Genomic DNA, 20,743 nt, shown 5'->3' with positions numbered 1-20,743 from the left:
ATGATATGCCTTATTGATGGTCAGTTTTTGTTGAATCTAATGGGTTCCTCTGTGCTTCCTGTGTTTTGATGTCTGTGTCTTTCCCCAGGTTAGGAAAGTTTTCTGCTATGATTTGCTCACAGTACCCTTCTACCCTATTTCTCTCTCTTCCTCTTTTGGGACACCTATGATTCTGATGTTGTTCCTTTTTAATGAGTCACTGATTTCTCTAATTCTTAAATCGTGCTCTTTCACCTTACTCTCCCTCTTTTTTTTCTGTTTCATTATTCTCTATAAGTTTGTCCTCTATATCACTGATTTTCTGTTCTGCCTCGTCCATCCTTGCCACCACTGCATCCATCCATGATTGCAGCTCAGTTGTAGCATTTTAAATTTCATTATGACTATTTTTTACTTCTTTTATCTCTGTAGAAAGGGATTCTAATCTATTATCAACTCCAGCCAGTACTCTTATTATCTTGATTTTAAATTCTGGTTCAGATATCTTGCTTGTATGTGTGTTGGTTAACTACCTGGCTGTCATTTCTTCATGCTCTTTCCTTTGGGGTGAATTCCTTCTGTTTTTTTTTTTTTGAAGGGAGAAAAGGAATTAATGAGGTAGAAAAATTAAAATAAAAAAACAAAATTAAAAAATATTAAAATTTAAAAAATTAAACACACACACACACACAATCTAATAAATGATTCTAGATCCTAGGTGTGTTTTGGTTTGGGTGTTGAAAGTGGTTTGACAGATTAGAGGGAAAAAAAGGGGGAGGGGAAGGAAATCATTTGAGAGTTTGAAAAAAAATGAATACACTGAAGTAGACTAAAATGAGATGATGGGATTAAAAGATAATTTGAAAAAATTTACACAAAAGTAAAGAATATAGTTGAAAAAAATTAAAGAAAAATATTTTAATAGAAATTGAAAGTAGAAATAAGGTTTTTATCTTTCTGTATTCAACAAAAAGAAATGAAAAAGAGAAAAAAGAAAAAGAAAGAAAAAGGAAATTGTTTGAAAATTTGAAAAGGTGAATACACTGAAGTACACTAAAATAAAATGATGTAATAAAAAGAATCTGAAAAAATTTACACAAAAGTAAAAAATATAATAAAAATTAAAGAAAAATATTTTTAATAAAAATAGAAAATAAAAACGAATTTTTTCTCTTTCTGTATTCAAGGAAACGAAAAGTAGTACAAAGGAGACAAAAAACAAAGAAAACTGAATAAACAGACAAGCTAACAGATTGAAATAAGACTGAAATTACCTCGTTTTCCCCTAGAAGTCAGACTATGTAGGGCTTTATATTCCGTAAACGAAGTAGGCGGTGAGACTTGTGTTCTTAGAGCCAGGTTTGCCCAGTTGGGCGGGGCTCAGTGTAACAGCTCTGTTCTCCACTAGATGGCGCTGCTAGTCAACCAAGGTGGATTGTTGTGGTGCTCATAGGTGCATATGCGCATGCGCGATAGCGGTGAAAATGGTGTCACTCAGCTACCCGGTCTGTTCTCCTGGATCAGTAATCGGCAGCATCCTCTGTCTTCAGCTCTCGGCCACTCCCCGCTTTTTCAATCCGTGACCAGGCCCCAGGCAGTACCTCTCTCCTGAGTTCTGTCTCAGACGCGGCTGTTTTCCCCAGGCCCTTACTTCTGAAGGACCGGGGCTTTGACCGGTTCTGCCCCTCTGCGGAAGGGTCTCACCCAGCAATGGCTGAATGAGCAATGGCCGAGTGTTGGCCGCACCCAGGAACTATTGCAGGACCCTGCTGTTGCCAGTGCCCGAGACTGCGGCCGGGTGCCAGCCCGCCCCAGAAAAAGTTCGCGAAACAGGGTAGCAGCAGTGTGTCAGGGATGATGGAAACTCACAACACGCATCTGGCACCAGGCTTCACCCTTAATGATGGTGCTTGTTCCAGCCCCAGCGAATGTGGCCGTTTTCTGGGGCCTGCCGGGACCAGAGGGCTTCAACAGTCTCCAGCAAATGTCCTTCCAGCAATGGAACCGCTTTTTCCCTGTGGCCTGAGAACCTCCCAGACCCCACCCTGCTCCTGGGGATTCGCCCTTCTCACCAGAGCAACGCCAGGTAGGGAGCTGCGGAGTTGCAGCCTTTGCGTCCCCCTTGTTTACAGTCATGATGGAATTTAAACCCTCTCCTTTCTCCTTTCTCCCTTTTTAGTTTAGTCCCTATGGCTGTTTCTAATTTTCACTTTCTCTCCAGCTGCTTTTGGGGAGGGGTGCTTTTCCCATATTCTGCCCCCCACCCAGTCTCTGTCCTCTCTTCGCCTACAAAAGTGGCTCCCTGCCTGCCACTGGCTTCTCTCTTCCCAAGTTCACGTCTCCGCACTGCGTACCTGCTGAATTCTGTGGTTCAGGTTGTGCAGATGTTGTGTTAATCCTCCAATCAGTTTTCTAGGTGTGTAAGATGGTTTAATGTTGGTCTGGCTGTATTTCATGGATGTGAGGCACACAAAAAACTTCCATGCTGTTCTGCCATCTTGGCTCCTCCCACAGTTTTTCACTTAATGTTAGGTTGTGGGCATTTCTCTTTCAGTAAGAATCCTTCATAAATGTTTGTTTGTTTGTTTGTTTGTTTATTTATTTATACATACAGAGATTGTGAGTGCATGCAAGGTGGGAGGGGAGAGGCAGAGAGAAAACCTTAAGCAGGCTTTATGCTCAGTGAAGAAGCCAACCTGGAGCTCAATCCCATGACCATGGGATCATGACCTGAGCTGAAATCAATAGTTGGACGCTCTGCCAACTGAGCCACCCAGGCTCATAAATGTTATACATTTTTAAATTTTTAATGTTTATTTATTTTTGAGAGAGAGGGAGACACAGAATCTGACGCAGGCTCCAGGCTCTGACTTGTCAGAACAAAGCCCGTCACAGAGCTCGAACTCACAAACTGAGATCATAACCTGAGCCAAAGTCAGATACTTAACCATCTGGATCACCCAGGCATCCCTAAATGTTATTTTTAATGGCTACATGATATTCCATCTTTTGGATCTTCTATAAAATTTCAAACTTCATTCAGATTATTAAATTTAAATATGTATGTGTTTCTCGCAAGACTTGAGTCTTCTCTCCCAAGACATGAGTTGAAGAAATGTTGAAATAGTCAGATGAAATTACACAGATGCCGGAAGGGTAAATGTCCTGAGTTCCTACCACAGCTGGGTCAGAGCAGAAAACAGAACCAAGGCCTCATTTTCAGTGTCTGATGCTCAGTTAAGTGCCTCACCTCCTGTGCCTGCTGCTGACACCCAACCTCGCATCTCCAAGGAGGATTTCTGTAGAGACTGTCATTTGGAGCTATTGATCTGATGGGTGATTTACCTGCAGCGAGGGGAGCATAAGTGAGAAAATTGCAGTCAAAATAGAGTGTTTCTCTGGAATGCAGCCTTCTCTGCTCTGAGCCTCAGAGACCCAGTGGACCAAAACTCTCTTGGTGGGAAATGAAAAGGGGAAAAATGGCCTTGAGCAATTACCACTCTTAATTGCTGTGAAATGGACAAAATGCTTTTCACAGGGTGATCAGCAACTGAAAACCATCCATTTATTTTATAAATGAAACAGAGGAAGATGGACATCCCCATTTCTTAGGTAATCAGCATGGATTGCTTTCAGGAGGGCTAAGGAAACCACTGGACAGTGGACTGGAATAGGATACTCACCACTCACCAGCAGTGAGAGTGACAGATTTGTGCCATAAGGACACAATCCTCTCCCTCCAGGGTTATTATCCTGCTACTTTTCCTCTTTCCAAACCAATCAGGACCCAGCAAGTGTAGTTTTGGAAGCCAAAAGAACACAGAATAAAGTAATAGGTTTATTATTTTTCTGTATCTATTCATTTGTTTTTGTCTCCTCTTAGGAGAAAAAGAAATATGCAGCTTCTCACAAAATTAAAAGAACTTTTCTTCCACAGGGGCAAATTTATTCTTTACTATAATTTGAGAATCAAATAATTTTGTCATTGATGAGGATGATGAAATTATGGTTTTCAAAATTCTATGTTCTCAGAGAGATGTAAAAAAAAATCGGCTTAAGCTATAATACAACTTGTACCTACGATTACCAGTATTTACATAAGATAGCATCTGTGCAAGTGAAACTATCTTCATTGAATTATCCCACACAAAAGCTGCAAGAGAATCAGGTTGGACTTCCCTGAAATCTCTTTGGGTTGTTCCAGATCCAAAAACGAGCATCAGTTGGCATGTAGCTTGAGCATTGTGGGGAGTAGCCTCTTTGAGACAGGGCGCCTTCAAAAACTGCTGGTGGGCACTTAAGTTACTCTTTCCTAGAACCAGAGACATAATCCCTCCAGGTCAGCGCGTGGCTCAGTCTCTGCTGTGCGCACCACCTTGGACATGTGAGGAGCTCTCCCACTCGCCTGGCCTAGTGAAGTCCCCAGTGAAGCCTTGGCACGGTGAGAAAACAGTTCTCACTTGAATCTTCTTCCTCCTCGTCTCTATCCTCACCATCTCCAGCACCATCCTCGATTATCACCAATACATCCTTTGTCATTTTAATTCTTAAAATGTTAAAATCACAATTCATATACAAAATGTAACCATTTGTTAACTTTCATTCAATGCATCAATGAAGATACCAGCAGCATGAGAGAACAGCTTCAAAAAAGAACAAAAGTGTGGCCTTGTTTATCCTTGTTTGTTTGTTTGTTTGTTTTTTAGTCGGTAGAAATAAATAGGAACAAAAACAGGGGAATAAAACCATATTGTTGAAGTTTTCTTCTCTACTAAACAGAAAACAAAATAAGCATACTCTATTCGTTTCCTAGGCTGCTGTGACAAATTGTCAACGGCTTGGTGGCTTAAAACAGCACAAATTTATTCTTTCATCGGCTCTGAAGCTGGAGATCTGAAACCAAGTGGTTGGCAGAGCTGTGCTCCCTCCAAACTCCTCCTCCCAACCAAGGCCAACAAGGCTTGCAAGCCTTGCTTTGTGGACATCCAGTTTCCTGCCCCCACCTTTGTATGGCTGTCTTTCTTCTTTATTTCTGTGTCTTCTCCTCTACAAGGACATAGTCACTGGACTTAGGGCTGTCTCTGAATCCAGAATGACTTTATCTTGAAAGCCTTAATTAGCTACATCTTCAAGGACCCAGTTTCCAAATAGAGTCATATTCTGAAGTTCCAAGTGGACATGAATTTTGAGGTGACAACTTTCAACCCACTACACAGGCATTAACAATTTTCAGAGTAGTAAAATGCTGTGTGCTAATTGTTATGCAAATACACTTACATTCTTCCATAGCATCTGATGACTCTGAAGCTGATTTGTTTAAAATGTCCCTAATGTGACAGTAAAAGAGCATATAATTATATATTTTTATTTCTCCCTCAAGCTTGGATAATTATATTTTCTTTCTTTTTTTTGGCAAAAAAAGTGGCTAAAATTTATTGGATGAGTTTTGAACATCTTAATTTGCACCTGGAGTTATACAGGGGCACTTTATACATTATATATATATATATATATTTTATACATTACACATACACTACACATGATATATATTGATCATATATATTTTTATTATATATACATTATACACATTCATCGTATATGTTTTATACATCATACATACATTTCACATGATATATATCCATCATATATATCTTATTACTTTATATATACTTATATATTCATCATATATATGTTCTAGTATAGCTGGTGCACATATTACATTAGTTTCAGGTGTACAACATAGTGATTGGACAAATTTATACATTATATTATTCTCAACACAGTTATAGCTTACCATCTCTCCTGATATGCTGTTGAAAAACAAAATGAATAAAACAAAAATCAGAATCAGATCTGTAAATACAGAGAACAATCTGATGGCTGGATAATTTTTCTTAACAACTTTTATGAAAAATGCCTATTCCATGCTGGTCACTGAGATTCATAGTCTGTATACATTATCTCATGTGACCCTCACACTTCACCACGTAGACTTCTCTTTTGTCACAAAGACAACTGAGAGACAGAGAAGCGACTTGCTTGAGGTAACACAGCTATTAAATGACAGGATTTTCTTTCTTTTCTTTCTCTTTCTTTCTTTCTTTTCTTTCTTTCTCTCTCTCTCTTTCTTTTCTCTTTCTTTCTTTCTTTCTTTCTTTCTTTCTTTCTTTCTTTCTTTCTTTCTTTCTTTCTTTCTTTCTTTCTTTCTTTCTTTCTTTCAACAAACCCCAAAGCCTGTTGCTCTTTTAACTACTTGCTCCTACTTTAAGTCAGGTCAGATAAAGTCTCCCTCTTCTGTTGTCCTGTCAAGGTCTGACCGCCCATCATGGAAGATATGTGCTGAATTATCAGCAACTCCACCTCAAGTGTCACATTATTTCTGAGCTATCCTCTCATTGGAAGAAAGATATCACAGTGCACTGCTCTTTGGGGATGTTTTCCTTGGATGGAGGCATTCCCAAGCACACCCCAAAGGAACTGTAATTGAATTGTTTTGCTTTTACTCATTGCTGTTAAAGCAAATATGCATATAATGCCGAACTTAAAAAGCTGTTGGAAGGTTATCTAATACCTGTTGTTTGCTCAAGTTACATCTAAGAAACACACAGAAAGCCATGCATGTCATAGTTCATTTGAGTAATAATACATCCTGGTTTGTCAGGTTAATACACATTTTAGTATGTGTTTTAATTTGGAAAATGTGTATTATTTTCAGTACGTGAATTATGATAGCAGGCAACAGTGAGAACATTTTTGTAATCTTTTGTAAAGATCAGCTCACTGGAAATCAGTGTTAGCTTAAATTGTAGTTTTGATTGAAATGAGAAACCAGTTAGGAAGGTAGCTCCTTGTGAAGCTCTCCGGACATGAAATAAATGTTAGTGTTAAAGCAAATAATCACTCCAGGAAATGACTGGCTCACTTCTGTAACCATGGGAAAGCCACAGAAGGCTGAATGGTGTACAAAAAGGACAGTGAACCAGGGGCTGTGCTGTGCCGGAAATTACCTGTGGGATCTTGGAAGGTCATTCAGCTTGTCTGAGACTCTTGCCCCTCTAAACACAATGTGAATGCCAGATGGTTTCTAAGCTATGTTGGATATCTTCCTATTGAGCTATATTTACCGTGATTTGAAGTGTATGCAGAAGACGGGATTTACCTGTTTGCAAGGATGTTTATAATTCTATATATTTCCTTGGATTCTCTTTACAACATAAAGGATAATAGAGCATTTGAATTTAAATAGTACTATTCTTTCTTGGAAACCCAAACGTATCATGTGTTAAATTTGTAGTTGTCACATTATGCATGTGACCCAGATGGATTAGCTACTTTCTATACACTGATAGGAACTGAAAGGTGGAGCTGCCAGAAGAGAATTAGCTTTATGGGACTAATAAATTAGTAATAATAATTAGCTTTATGGGGAATTAGCTTTATGGGTGAAGAACAGGGACTAGATGCTAGAGGCCTTCTGAGTTCAGGCAAGTAACATATTTAGTTGCTCATTTTACAGCCACAATAGGTCTTTTCCATATTTCATGGGTGAGAAACTGAGTGAAAGAAATGCTGGTTGTGCCCTACACAAATGTGCTTGGGCCCCACCACTGCAGGCAGGCTGGACCTCAGTTACCAGTAGCACCCTATCTGTTTCCTAGCAGCTGGAGGCTCCAGATCTGTGTGACTGCAATCCAGAAATGCCTAAGAAGTGGTATGTTTCAGGGCAGCACTCCTCCCCCAAGACTGCTAGGAAAGGATGTAAAACTGTTCCAGCTCCCCCTCCAGGTGGGCTACTTTTGAATGCCTCTTCTACGCAAAAATTTGGAGCACCCCACTGGTGTCAATTTGAGTTACCAAGTGTGGGTAACCTCCCTTGTCACTTCTCCACTTACCTACCAGTGTTTCCTGAAATTTTCTTCCAAATAAACTACTTGCTCAGGGTCTGCTTCTGAGGCAAAGATGCAAAGGCTCAGAGAATTAGCATAAAGGCCAAGGCCCCACAGCTGGTTAGTAGGGGAACTTGGATTCAGACCCAAGTCTGCTGGGCCATATTCCTTGTAGGTGATCACTTATTTCTTCTGTATGAAATAAAACACTGTCTTGTGTCCTTCTAGTGGCATCACAGACACCACATAAAGGTAAAATTTCTTTCACATGATTTACACACAATTTGAATGCATGGTTCTTATGTAAGACAGTTCAGGGTAATAGCGTTTAGGGTCCTAAATTTTGCTATCAGATGGCTGTGGTTTGTATCCTCCTCTGTGCCTAATAAGCTCCTGCATTTTGCACTAGTTATTTAATATCTCTATGCCTTTATTCTTCCTCATGTGGGAAATAGAAATACAGATTATGGTACCCCGTAGGGTTACTGGGAGGATTCCTTGAAATATCCATCATGTGATACCAGTGCCCCACATGAGATATTCAGCACAGTGCTCCACACATCCTAAATTCACAATCACTGTCAACTACTGCTAATCCCATCATTGTTACTACATTTACCTTCTCACTTGGTCTTCACAACTATTCTGGGTGATAGAGGATGTGTTATCATTCCCATCACATAGATGGGGAAGCTGAGTTACAAAGAAATAATATGTTCGAGAGAAAGGGGAAAATCGCAGAGCAATGTGTTAGATATTTCTCAAGTACTTATTTTGAGAGATTTTTGTAATTATGACCTTTTTCTTTTCAATTAATAAAAATATTTTCAATCTGAGAACGGATAAAGCTAAGTAGAAATTTAACCAAACAAATAAGGTGAAAAACCTCAAGCAAGCCTTGAAGTTGTGAGGCAAAATGTGCCTTTGAGCAGCTACCCGTGGTTTTATCTAGATATGTCCATGTAAACTCTCACAGCTGCTCTCTCAGGGATCTGTGGACAGCCCCCAGGAACTCCCCTATTGTGGACCGAATGCTCCCTCACCCCACCCGGAATTCTCAGGTTGAAACCCCAGGAGGTGGGGCGTTTGGGAATAGTTAGGGTTAGATGAAGTCATGAGCCTGGAACATCATGAAGGGACTAGGTGCCCTTGCAAGAGTCACGGGAGAGCTTGCTTCCTCCTCTGTTCTCTTCCATGTGAGGGTACAGTGACAAGTCTGCAACCCAGAAGAGGGCTCTCACCAGCGCCTGACAGGGCTGGCACCCTGATCTTGGGCTTCCAGCCTCTAGAACTGTGTGAAATAAAATTCTGTAATTTATAAGCAAACCTAGTTTATGATATTTTGCTACAGTAAATTAGCTAAGACATTCCCCAAAGCAGGAAACTCTTTAATGCACAGGTTCTTAACCTGGGCCATATGAGTTCCCTGACATATTATAGAGAATTATGAACTTTATTCCCATGAGAGACTTCATAGCTCTCCTCAGCTTTGTAAAGGGTTCTGTGACCTCCTGAAGGTTAAGAACAACTGCTTTGGGCTAGGATACTTTACTGGAGCTGGCACAAAACTTTTGTCCTGGGGAAGATTGTAATGACAAACCTCATTTTTATGAACGCCTCTCATACTCTCCAGCACCCAATAAGTGAGTCAGGGAATATTATAGCTGGAGGGGCCACAGACATTGTCTTAACCAAATATATCCTGTGAAAAATGAAGAGACTGAGAGCCCAAAATACTGCAAGACAATCTGAGTACAGTGGTTTATTTTATTTTTAAAAATTAAGTTATTTTTCATTGCTTCTGTTACAGTTCATGTCTATCAGATCATGCTGTGATTCTCATTTCAGTCCACTGGGTTCTGAGCTGTCTGCCTCGAGCTCCATTTTACGCTTTAAACCCATGCACCCCAAATATATTTACTATGTACCTTTTGTATAAGCTTTTAGTACTTTGAACATCTTTCCCTTAGCCAGAAATGATCATAGTCCTCCCCTTTATATATTTGCTTTAAATATTTTGCAGGCTTAAATAAAGTTTTAAGAGATGTTTTAGAATCCCTATCCCATCAAATATACAAACTGTAACTAAAGCCGATATGATGAAGAGAATTTGAATGAAGAATATTGCTTTACAATAAACACCTTTAAGAATACACCATTTGCATAGAGTTAAAATATCTTTAAATCTGCATAATTAAAATAATAATGCTTATCAACAAACAAAGTATGTTGTCCAAGTTATCTATAATTCACACTAAAACCATGCAAAGTAGGATTTTTTTTCCTTTTTCCAGATGGAGAGGCTGGCTGCACTTGAGCAATTTTGCAGAATTACGTGGATTATAAATGTCAGAAGTAGGATTTGAACCCAGCCTGGCTGCTTGTCCACTCCATCACATGCTTTCTACCTGCAAACCTGGGACAAAGGTCTGTTTCCAGATCCATGTAAGTCTCATGCATTTTTCTTTCCAATTTCAAGGAATGACAATTTCTAGGATGTGAATAATTACATAACTGCCCAAAACTCTGAGAAAATTGTAAGCAAAACTCATTTCAAGATGTATTTATTGAGTGCATAGCCATATGTTGCAAATGATATTGGCTAAAAAAATAAATTTCATAACTTGTTCCCTGTCCTATTAAAAGTTATGTTTTGGGGGGAAAGATAAGGGGTCGACATAAAACAGAAAATCAACAAATATTTTATTAACAACTTTGACGCTGAAAAATTTTTGGAAGCAATTTTCTTTACTGAAAATAGAGGTTTATTTGTTAGCAACTCTATTATAACAACACTGTCTGCATGTGATTAACTGATAGTAAATTTTAAATTATCCCTTATCATATGTGTTTGATTTTTGGAAGCTATGGGAAAATCGGAATGATACGCATACTTATGAAGTATTTCCAGAGAAATGCATAAACCATTCCAGCAAACAAAAACAAGGAAAAAAATAGTATACAAGTTTTGGTGGTTAGTATACACATTTAGCTCAACTTCCTGTGTGCCCTTATGTTAGAGGTGATCCTGAGCAAGTCACATGGATGCTGTGTGAGTTTTAGTTTTGTCATTTGTAAAATAGAAGCAATGTATCTTAATGCTCCTTTTAAGTCTGCAATTCAAAATATAATCCCTATGCTCCTGTCAGACACTAGATAATCAAACAAAGAAAATGCGCCTATATATTAAATAAAGCAAACCATTCTCAACATTTAAGAAAAATTTAAATGGTTTGGTCTATATCAAACTTCCGGAAATGTACCAAAAGCTTAGAAGTGAACAAATATTTTAAAATTCAAAAAAGAAAAATTTGGATCCCAGAAACTAAAACTCATAAGCTTGATGTTGATCCAGAATTTAAAGTGATCATTAAATAGCTGGTGAACACTTGTAAAAGCAACAAAGAACAATTAAAAGTGAACATTGGCTTATTAAAAATAGAATGCTAAACCTGGTTCCAGAAACAGTGTTAACCTGGTAGAAGAGAGGAATACTGTAGATATATTTTGATTACAGATTATACAATTATGGATAAGATAATAACATATAGATCTGCTTATGACAGAAGTGGCTGGATTTATACTCAGTCTGTAGAGCAGTTGAATTCAATGTTAACCGTGAAAGAAGTTATCGGGGCTCGGTCCTCTGGGACTGGTCTTTGAAATTTAATCCATAACAGTGGTGCTCAGTGTTTTGTTTTGTTTTGTTTTTCCCCCAATATTTATTTACTTTTGAGAGACAGAGAGAGGGAGACAGAGACAGAGAGAGAGAGAGAGAGAGAGAGAGAGAGAGGGAATGAGTGGGGGAGGGGCAGAGAGAGAGAGGGAGACACAGAATCTGAAGCAGGCTCCAGGCTCTGAGCTGTCAGCAAAGAGCTTGATCCAGGGCTCCAACCCACCAACACTGAGAGCATGAGCTGACGTGAATCAAGAGTCGGACGCTTAACTGACGGAGGCACCCAGTGGCCCCTCAGTGTTTTCTTTACTTATAGCACACTTTCAAATCTAGAACTCTTGGTAGTATGCTTGAAATAGTTAAATGACATAGTTATTGGACTTCTCACTTGGCTACTCTCCCCAGCTCCTTATTAGAGTAGACTTATTAAAATGGAGCTGCTGGATGCCCTACCTGCTTTTCTACTCTCAAACCTACACGTGAGGCAACAATATTGTACGTTCTGTATCTCTGGGGCCTGCGTGGCATTACCTTCACCTCTGAGAGCTCAGTTTAAATGTGTGCATTCTTTACCTAGTTCTACCTTGTTAGCTCGGTGCTGCATATGACAGGTACATAGAGCTGTTTTTCAGCCTGTTCGTTGCAAAAACAAATTTTTTGTGAGCAACATTTTTGGTGCCATACCTAAGAAGACTTCATAGTACATGGTGTAGCGAGGATCACTGACTGAGAACTACTGATCTGTAATGTGGATAGAGTCACAGAATAGGAGGTACATGCATTTTGCATTTATAGACAGCAAAAGATAATAGGGTTACTTAACGATTCTTCAGTAAGGGGAGCTTACTTACTTCTTATAGGTTCCAAGAAGATGCATACAGACACATAAATATACATACACTGAATAAGATTTAAATAATTTAGATACTAGATGGGGAAAGATTTGGTTTAAGAGCTAGTTATAGGAGAAGAATCTTCTACTAAAATATGGTATGATATAAATCTCTGTTAATGGATGTACTTCTCCAAAAAGAAAAGTGTCCATAAAGAAATCTTTGGTGCCCTAGTGATTTGATCTTGGGCAGATGCTTGATTTGAAATTTTAGCAAGCTGAAATATGCCCAGATGAGACATCCAGGCATCGAAGAAGTTGGGAAATTAGACTTTTGACAGTGCTGGATCTGGGGATGCTCGTTCTGAGTAAGGGGGGGACTTATAAGGGAAGGATTGAAGTTCTGGAGCCATACTGCTCAATAGAAATAGTATGTGAACCACAGAGGTAAGCTAGTATGTGATTTTAAATTTTCTAGTAGCCACATTTAAAAAAGTAAGAAGAAACAAGTAAAGTTACCTTACAGTATTTTATTTAATCTAATATGTTATATTTATTATATTATATTGATATATATTAAATATATAATATATAGTATATTATATATATATATATATATATAATCCATTAATAATGTTAATGAGGCATTTTATGTACTTTGTACTAAGTTTTCTAAATCTGGTGTATATTTTACATTTATACCACATCTCCATTTTGACCTGCTACAGTTTAAGTGCTCAGTAACTATCTTGTAGCTAGCACCTGCTGTATTAGATAGCAAAGTCCTAGAGTGTTTGAATGGCTATCACATTGAAAGGAAATTCATCTTTTTCTTAAGAGCTCCCTCTGTGCAGAAAAACTGATATTAATGGATAAAAATATGGATAAATACATTTAATTCAATTTTCAACACAAACTTAGTTGGGTGAAAAATGGATGGTTCAGTGTGTGGTATTGAGTTCATTTTCACTGGACTTGCCAAAGCAAAGACTGAAGGATCTTCTCTCAAGGAAAAAGCAGAGGGAATTCCTACAGTGGGTAGAGTACTAGAGAAGATGAATTTAGAATAGAATACAATCATGAATCTTGTAGAAATATACAAATAAACACATGCCAAAAATTTATTTACTCTGTCAATTAATGAGGGAATTTTTAATTTTGCAAGAGGTTGCAAAGAGAATTCAAAATACCACGTTATAGTCAGATTAGGAATGCTGAAATAAATTAACAAATGGATGCAAAGCTCCAAATCTGTTCAATATCTAGAGAGTAACAATTGTATCCTACTGGATATAATTTGAATTTCCATGGAAAAGAATTGTTTGCACTACTCTCAGTTTTCTATAAATTAACTTCTATTACTACAGAATTGTAAAATAGCCTACAAGGTTGTAAAATGGTTCAAAAAGGTGGAGAATAACCCAGACGAAAGAGTTAGTCACTGGTTAGACAACCACTAACTTTCAGTTTTTCCTTATGTTGGAGAGTGAAAATTTTCCACTACTCTCAAAGATTCTTTTGGCTGGTCTAATAATTAAGTTGACATAAGACAGATTAACAGGAGTTAATAAAATTTAATTACATATGTATGGGTGCTCCATAAGAACATGAGGCCAGGCAGGCATTAGATGTTTATGTGACATCCAGAGCTAGAGAGGGGAGTAGGTTTTGGGACTTTGAAAGAAAGAAAGACAATTCACAGGAAGATGAAAAAGTAAACAAATGTTTTCTGGGCCATACAGGAACAGTGGGACATAGAGAGGAATTTTAACAAACGGACTGCTAATTTTCCCTCTTTCTACCACACCTACCTATAATATACTGTAGTTAATTATGATAATACCTCCTTCCTCAGGCAGTTCCTCTGTCTAAAGTCTTTTAGGCAGTTAGGGTGAGGTAAAAAGTTCATTCTGAGCCCCATGTTTCTGAAAAATAATCAGCCTAAAATAATCCACATACCAAAGAGATACATTCTGAATTGACAAATTTTGCTCCTCTACAGTTACATAATCAACATGAAAGGTGATGGTGGTCTGATGGGTAATAGATAAAATGGGAATGGATAAAGAAAGCACAAGACAAACTACGTCCCTATGTAGACTAATAGACTTCATTTGACTTTGGTCAAGGCTCTCTCTCCTTTTCTCACTTATATTGATGTATTTTTTTGTGTGTGATACACAGTGAAATATTTTGAACCCAGACTTCTTGTGTCTTCTCCTACTCATCACAGAGTGCTAGACATTCTTTCCTTAAAGCTCTACTTTCTGTAGGTTCAGACTTTGATAGTGAATAGGAACAGAATTTGCCATCCCAAAATGTACCTTTTATACCATAAGGGTTACTTAAACTGGTTATTTTTTTCAAGAAATAGCAGGCACTGGAGAAGAGCTAAAAACTGAGTGAAGGAATATTTACTTTTAGGAGGGAAATATCCATTTGTAAGGGTGTTTCTTCGTTTCTTTTTTTTTTTTTTTTTCTGTACCAGGAAGAAGAGGATGACTAAATTTTGGGGAACTCTGTATCAAGGGAGAAAACAATGAGTTAAATCTGCGTGTATAACAATCTTATGCTTGTTTACTGCATTTTTCCTGGTCACCTCCCATAACTGGATCCCCACTCCCCCAAATCTCTTTTGTCTTTAGATGATGGTATTTAAGGTGATGGCTTGGGCCATTTTAGGGAATGACTCCACTTTCCTGGGTCTCACCCATGTATACAAGAGGTATACGTGTTATCAAACTTCTATATTTCTCCTGTTGTTTTTTTATGACAGAGGAGATCTCAGCCAAGGACCTAAAATAGTAGAGGTGAAATTATTTTCCTACCCTACAAGAGGTATTAAAATGTCATGACAGACGAATAAACATTTAAGTCTTTATCAGCTCAAAATTTCTCAAATCCAGAAGTATACAAATTTCAGAAGAAATAGAGGAATAGAGACACAAATAAAAAACAAACTGTACATTAGTAATACATGTTTATAAATTTCCCACCCGGATAACAAGGTCAAGCAAATAAGGAATAGAACCACAGAAGATCTGTAAGATAAAAAACAAGGGAAGCAGAATGAGTAGAAAAATTTTAAGGGCATTTCAGTGTATATACTTTTAAATGTAAAAAGATGGAATCTCTACATGGAGTTTGGATGTCTTCAGAGTAATTGTTGACCTCACTTCATTGTCTTGATAGTGAAAGAATGCAGATATCTTCAATTTAAATTGTAATTTATAAGATCTCACTAATCATATTTACATAAAAGAAGTTTAGTAATATTCCCATTAAGTAGGTTAATAGGAACTTTATTTATTAATGTATTTTTCCTGAGATTTATAAAACTATTTAATACCCTGATTTGAATTCAAAATCATACAATTTCCCACTTTGTTGGCAACCACTTTGCTTAAATTTCATTAAGAGCCTGTAAAGGAAAATGGGACCTCTGTAAGCATTTAAGAATAAGGAGCCACTATTATTTATTAGTTCCTTACTTATATCATTTAATGAGATTAACAGAACTCTCATATATTACAAAATGCACTTAGGCAATTTTAAAGAAGGTTAGTTTGGTTTCTGAGTCTCACTCATATTTATAATCATGCAATAAAATGCAGGGAGGAATTTAAAAAATATGTGTTTATTAAGATGATTATGGTATTCTAATGTTTTATTTCACTTTAATTTTATCTCTACCATTATAGAATGGCATCATTGATGAACTCAACAAAGAGTATAATGGTGCTGACATGTAGGAGCAATTCTCCCAAGAACTCTAAACTACCTCAACCAAGATTCAACAGGACATTAGCTCTTTGCTGAGTCCACTAAAGTGGAATTATTTTGTGAAAAATAACAGTGCTACTGGTCTCCGCAGTGATTTTTAGGATGTTCACTCAATAGGGAGCCAGGCCCATAATCTCTGTGTCTCTATTTCCATGTTCAGAATTTACCCTTCTAATTCCGCTTTTACCCTTAGCACCTTAGTTCAAGCTACCATCATTTCCCTCTTGGAGGAGCCTATTCAGTTCCTAACTAGACTCTCTCCCTGTATGCTTCCCTATCATCTGCCACCTATACCTGGAATGTCACTTTCCTGCTTAAAACCACCAGAGGCTTCTTCTCATTGCATTTAGAATTAAATCCAGACTTCTTGCCCAGACGCCTCTCTTCTTCTTCCTGTTCCACTGTGCTCCAGTCATACTGTCCATGTTTTGGTTGCTTAGGCACTGGCTTCACTTCTACCTTAGCAATTGTGCCCTAAGATGTTCTTTCACGGAAGACTATTTCTTTGGCATTCCTGTTTCATTTTAAAATGCAAATTCCCCAGGGGCACCTTCCAAGTCATTTTCTACCAAATCTTTGTTCATCTCTTATATTTATTTAAAAACAAAAGTGTTTTAAACATATGTTTTCATGATTTATACATAAATAATCTCTATCATCCCTCTATATAAATGTTATATAGTTTTGGGTTTTTTTGTTTTTTGTTTTGTTTTGTTGTTTTGTTTTTTTGGGCCTGACTCCTACTCTATCTTTTCAAAATATGCCCTCCATGGAATCTGGGTTCACGTCTATCTTGTTCATGGCTGTGTCCTAAAAAGCAGTCAGGGACATGGTGAGTCCAAATGAATCAGATTGAACATCAGATAGGCTTGGGTAAACTCTTTTTCTTACTCTTCTTCTTACTCCCTGTATGATATTGGGCCAACTGCTCTGCCTCAGTAAAATTGTTTTGATGTTATTAAATGAAGATAATAATCATGCCTATCTTTAGGGTCATTACCCCTCACACCCCATAAAAAAATGTAGTAAATTATATTTGTCGTTTTGACAATTATTACCCATGCCATATCCATTTCCATTCCTGTTTTAGTAGCCATGGCCCTCTAGGGATGTCTGGGTTAACTTAATACACAAAGATAAAGACAGCTTGTAGAATATTGTCTTTCTTTTTTTCTTTCTTTCTTTCTTTCTTTCCTTCTTTTCTGCTTTTTTTTTTTTTTTTTTTTTTTTGTGAAACAGGGAAGGTCCTTTTTGAGCTAGACCCATTACCTCTTATGGCTCTGCCCTGGGAAGACATACACTCCCTTTGCAGTAGACAGTTTCCTTGGTACTACCTGGAGTCCAGGGTAAATTGCCCCTGAGATCTGGTTTCAGGGCATTAGCAGCTCAGTTTTGGGGCAGGATGGACCTTGGCAGTGGGTGGGTCCCTGCCTGTGGCTGCTGTATCCCTGCATGGCTGGACCTGGACAGTCTGGGGAGCCAGGCCAACCTCCCAGTTCTCTGCCATGCACCACCGACGGGGACTTTTGAGGTGGTCACTGGCAGGCCCCACTTGGCCCTGCTGTCTTTGTGAGGCTTGGGGACTGTCGAACAATGGTGATTCTGGGTGTCTCCCACCCCACACAGCCAGGCAGGCCTGGGGTAACCCCCGAAGTCCCCAAGGCTTGGATTTGGGAGTGTCCCCCAGAAGTCCCAACTATGGTTGGTGTCTCTAGGTGCCCTGGCCCGGGACTGATCCAGGGAGCCTGGATGCTGGTTAGCTGGGTGTCGGCACTTGCAGTTTGCTCCTCCTTACTTGCTTCCATCTGCAGACCCTCCGGGCCTGTTGCACAAGGCCTGTCCTCGTCCATCCTGGGGCTAGCAGTTCCCAGAAATATGCTCCCCGATGAGGAGGTTTGCGTGGTAGTAACATCAGACCCCATAAGGTCCTGCTTAATAAAGTGTTAAATTGTGGGGCACCTGGGTAGCTCAATCAGTTAAGTGTCTGACATCAGTTCAGGTCATGATCTCACAGTTCGTGAGTTCGAGCCCTGCATCACCTCTGTGCTGACAGCTTAGAGCCTGGAGCCTGCTTCAGATTGTGTCTCCCTCTGTCTCTGCCTCTGTCCAACTCATCCTGTCTCTCACTCTCTGTCTCAAAAAATAAACTTAAAAATTTTTTAGAAAGTATTAAATTATAGCAATTATGAACATAGCTGAATTTTGTATGTAAATCCTGAGAAACTATATAAACACTGTCAGAGAAAACATCAGACTATAAAACTCAGATGAAATTTTGTGATGATTAGGTTGAACAGAGAAAAACAAAATAGAAAATTAAGAAGAGCAAGACACTAAAGAACTATTTAATTTAGAAGTACTGTATACAAACTCTTTCAAAGTGGGAAAGCATAAAATAGGAAAAATATGTTCTAATTAGGAGCACTGCAACAAATTTGCATATGCTTATGTGGCTGCAAGTATCTCTCTTTTCATTTGCTTGACTATGTCCCTCACAGACAAAAGATGATAGTTTCAATATTTTTCTTTTTTAACATCATTAACAAACTATGGTTACACATTTTGACTAAATATTGTTTGATAGATATTGTCAGGGATTAGTATTTAGTCAAAGATAACATTTGTTGCTCCAAAGAATTTGATCACTGGGAGGTTTGATCATGAAGTTGTTAATTATTTACTAAAAATAAATGAATAAATAAAATGTTTCAGCATTTATTAATAGCTAAGAATATTTAGAATGTTTTTTTTCGTTTTATTTATTTTGAGAGAGAAACAGAGAGAGCACCAGCTAGGGAGAGGTACAGACAGTGGGCAAGAGAATCCCAAGCAGGCTCTGTGATGGCAACACAGAGCCTGACACGGGGCTCGATCCCACAAACCGTGAGATCATAACCTGAGCCCAAATCAGGAGTTGGAGGCTTAATTGACCAAGCCATCCAGGTGCGCCTAGAATGTTGTTATTTTTAGTAGAAACAGAAACAGCTTTCTAATAGTTTTAGAAATAGTTCTGATAGTTTTAGAAACAGATTTATGATAGACTTCTAATAATTTCATAAAATGTACTAAATTATAATCTTTAATCTATAGATATAAAATCTACAGATTAACTAATTTACACCCAATTTAATATATGTGTGTTTAGAATTCCTAAATTGAGGGATGTCCCTAAGGTTAATTATATCCTATAGATTTGCAGTCTTTACAAATGGTATTAAGTAAAAATACTGGCCTTGATTTCTTGTACCATTAATTTAGAAGAAATGATGAAGGTCTGGAGTCTAAATACTACCATATTTTTCAGTTGAAATAAGGAAAGAATGTCAATTTCTATTTAAAGTTGAGAAGATGGCACCTGGATTTTGGCTCACTGTTTCATGTATAAGGACTCCCTTAGTTCTGGCTAATTACAGATTCTGTCAGATATATGATCCTGTCTAACTCTAATCCTTTAGGTTTCCCTTCATTCCTATATTCCACAGAGTTGGCAATGTTTTGGTCAAATTGCTGGAGGAAGAAAGGGTTCCCAAATCCTAGTGACTGGACTCAAGTTCATTTCTTGTCATGTGGTGACATGGCCCAGCAAAGGGCTTGGCTCATCTCTCAATTACATTTGATGCTTGTTTTCAGGATTGCCCCAGTGGCAGGGAGAGAGGGTGGTGGGTCTCACACCGGCTCTTAGAGATCCTACCTGGAATGGACACTTCTACTCCCATTTTGGTGGAAATATACAGTCACACCCAACCTCATAGAGACAGGGAAGTGAAGTCTTGCCAGGTGCCTAGAAGGTAGAGAGCCAGGAGCAGATGGCGGGTACCTCAGCTGCTCATGCTTTGAGGTCGTATTCCCGGGTCCTTGCTGACATGCCACATATAATATATGCCACTGCTAACCAAGGAAAATAAAATGTCTGAGATTTATCATTTAGGATAGTGACCTGACTTTAACATACTTTACTGTCTTTAAACAGTGTGTCTCCTTTAATAGTATAGGGTGTTTTCGATAGGTCATCTGGAAATAGTGACTTTATCCATCTCTACGTTAATAGGCAAAAAAGTATCAGCATTACCAGAGAAAGACCAATGCACAGGATGACTACAGGCAGTAGAACCCAGCTGAGCACAAGCTAGGTGCTCCAGAGTAACGAAAGGATCAAATGAGGTGGGTGGAGTGATTTGGAGAGTAGTTGGATTGGAGCTAAGAGTTGGGTTAAGAGTTGGGTTAAGTTAGAGAAGAAGGCTGATATTGGGTGATCAGACTAAGATCAGTGAGAGGACCACCTGGTTGGCAAGAGTAAGAATGCCTGCAGGGACTCTGACCATTCGGGACACTGGCACAGGAGAGGGTATGGTCATCTGGTTGATGCTCACAGAGGAAAAATAGGTGAACACCATCATGATAAGCCTGACAGTTAATTGTAGTTCCCAAAGGACAGATTGTACAACTGAAAGGTTGTTGTTCAAAGGGTTTAGTAGAGACGTGTACTTAGTAATCAGTTAGTACATAACATATGTACTATATGTACTATAACATAACATAACCTATATACCCTGCATAAGATGTTTTAGTCACTAGAGCAAAGGATGT

The 20,743-nt window shown here is 38.4% G+C and overlaps 1 long non-coding RNA gene across 2 annotated transcripts in view; it reads left to right on the top strand.

Moving 5' to 3' along the window:
* Positions 1–1,436: 1,436 nt before the first annotated feature.
* Positions 1,437–20,743, top strand: part of LOC113596500 (uncharacterized) — a 114,694-nt gene continuing 95,387 nt past the window's right edge. Inside the window, exons 1-2 of one of the 2 annotated variants that reach the window (XR_008292180.1) lie at positions 1,437–2,065; positions 10,160–10,310. This is a non-coding gene — a long non-coding RNA (uncharacterized LOC113596500). Of the gene's footprint in view, positions 2,066–7,637; positions 7,765–10,159; positions 10,311–20,743 lie in introns of those variants that run through there. The other variant, XR_008292181.1, reaches the window with a different exon arrangement.

The sequence above is a fragment of the Acinonyx jubatus genome, chromosome D2, assembly GCF_027475565.1.
Source record: "Acinonyx jubatus isolate Ajub_Pintada_27869175 chromosome D2, VMU_Ajub_asm_v1.0, whole genome shotgun sequence".
In the NCBI taxonomy this organism is placed as follows: Eukaryota; Metazoa; Chordata; class Mammalia; order Carnivora; family Felidae; genus Acinonyx; species Acinonyx jubatus.
The sequence above is the reverse complement of the archived record's forward strand: the minus strand, read 5'-3'. Positions and strand labels throughout refer to the sequence as shown.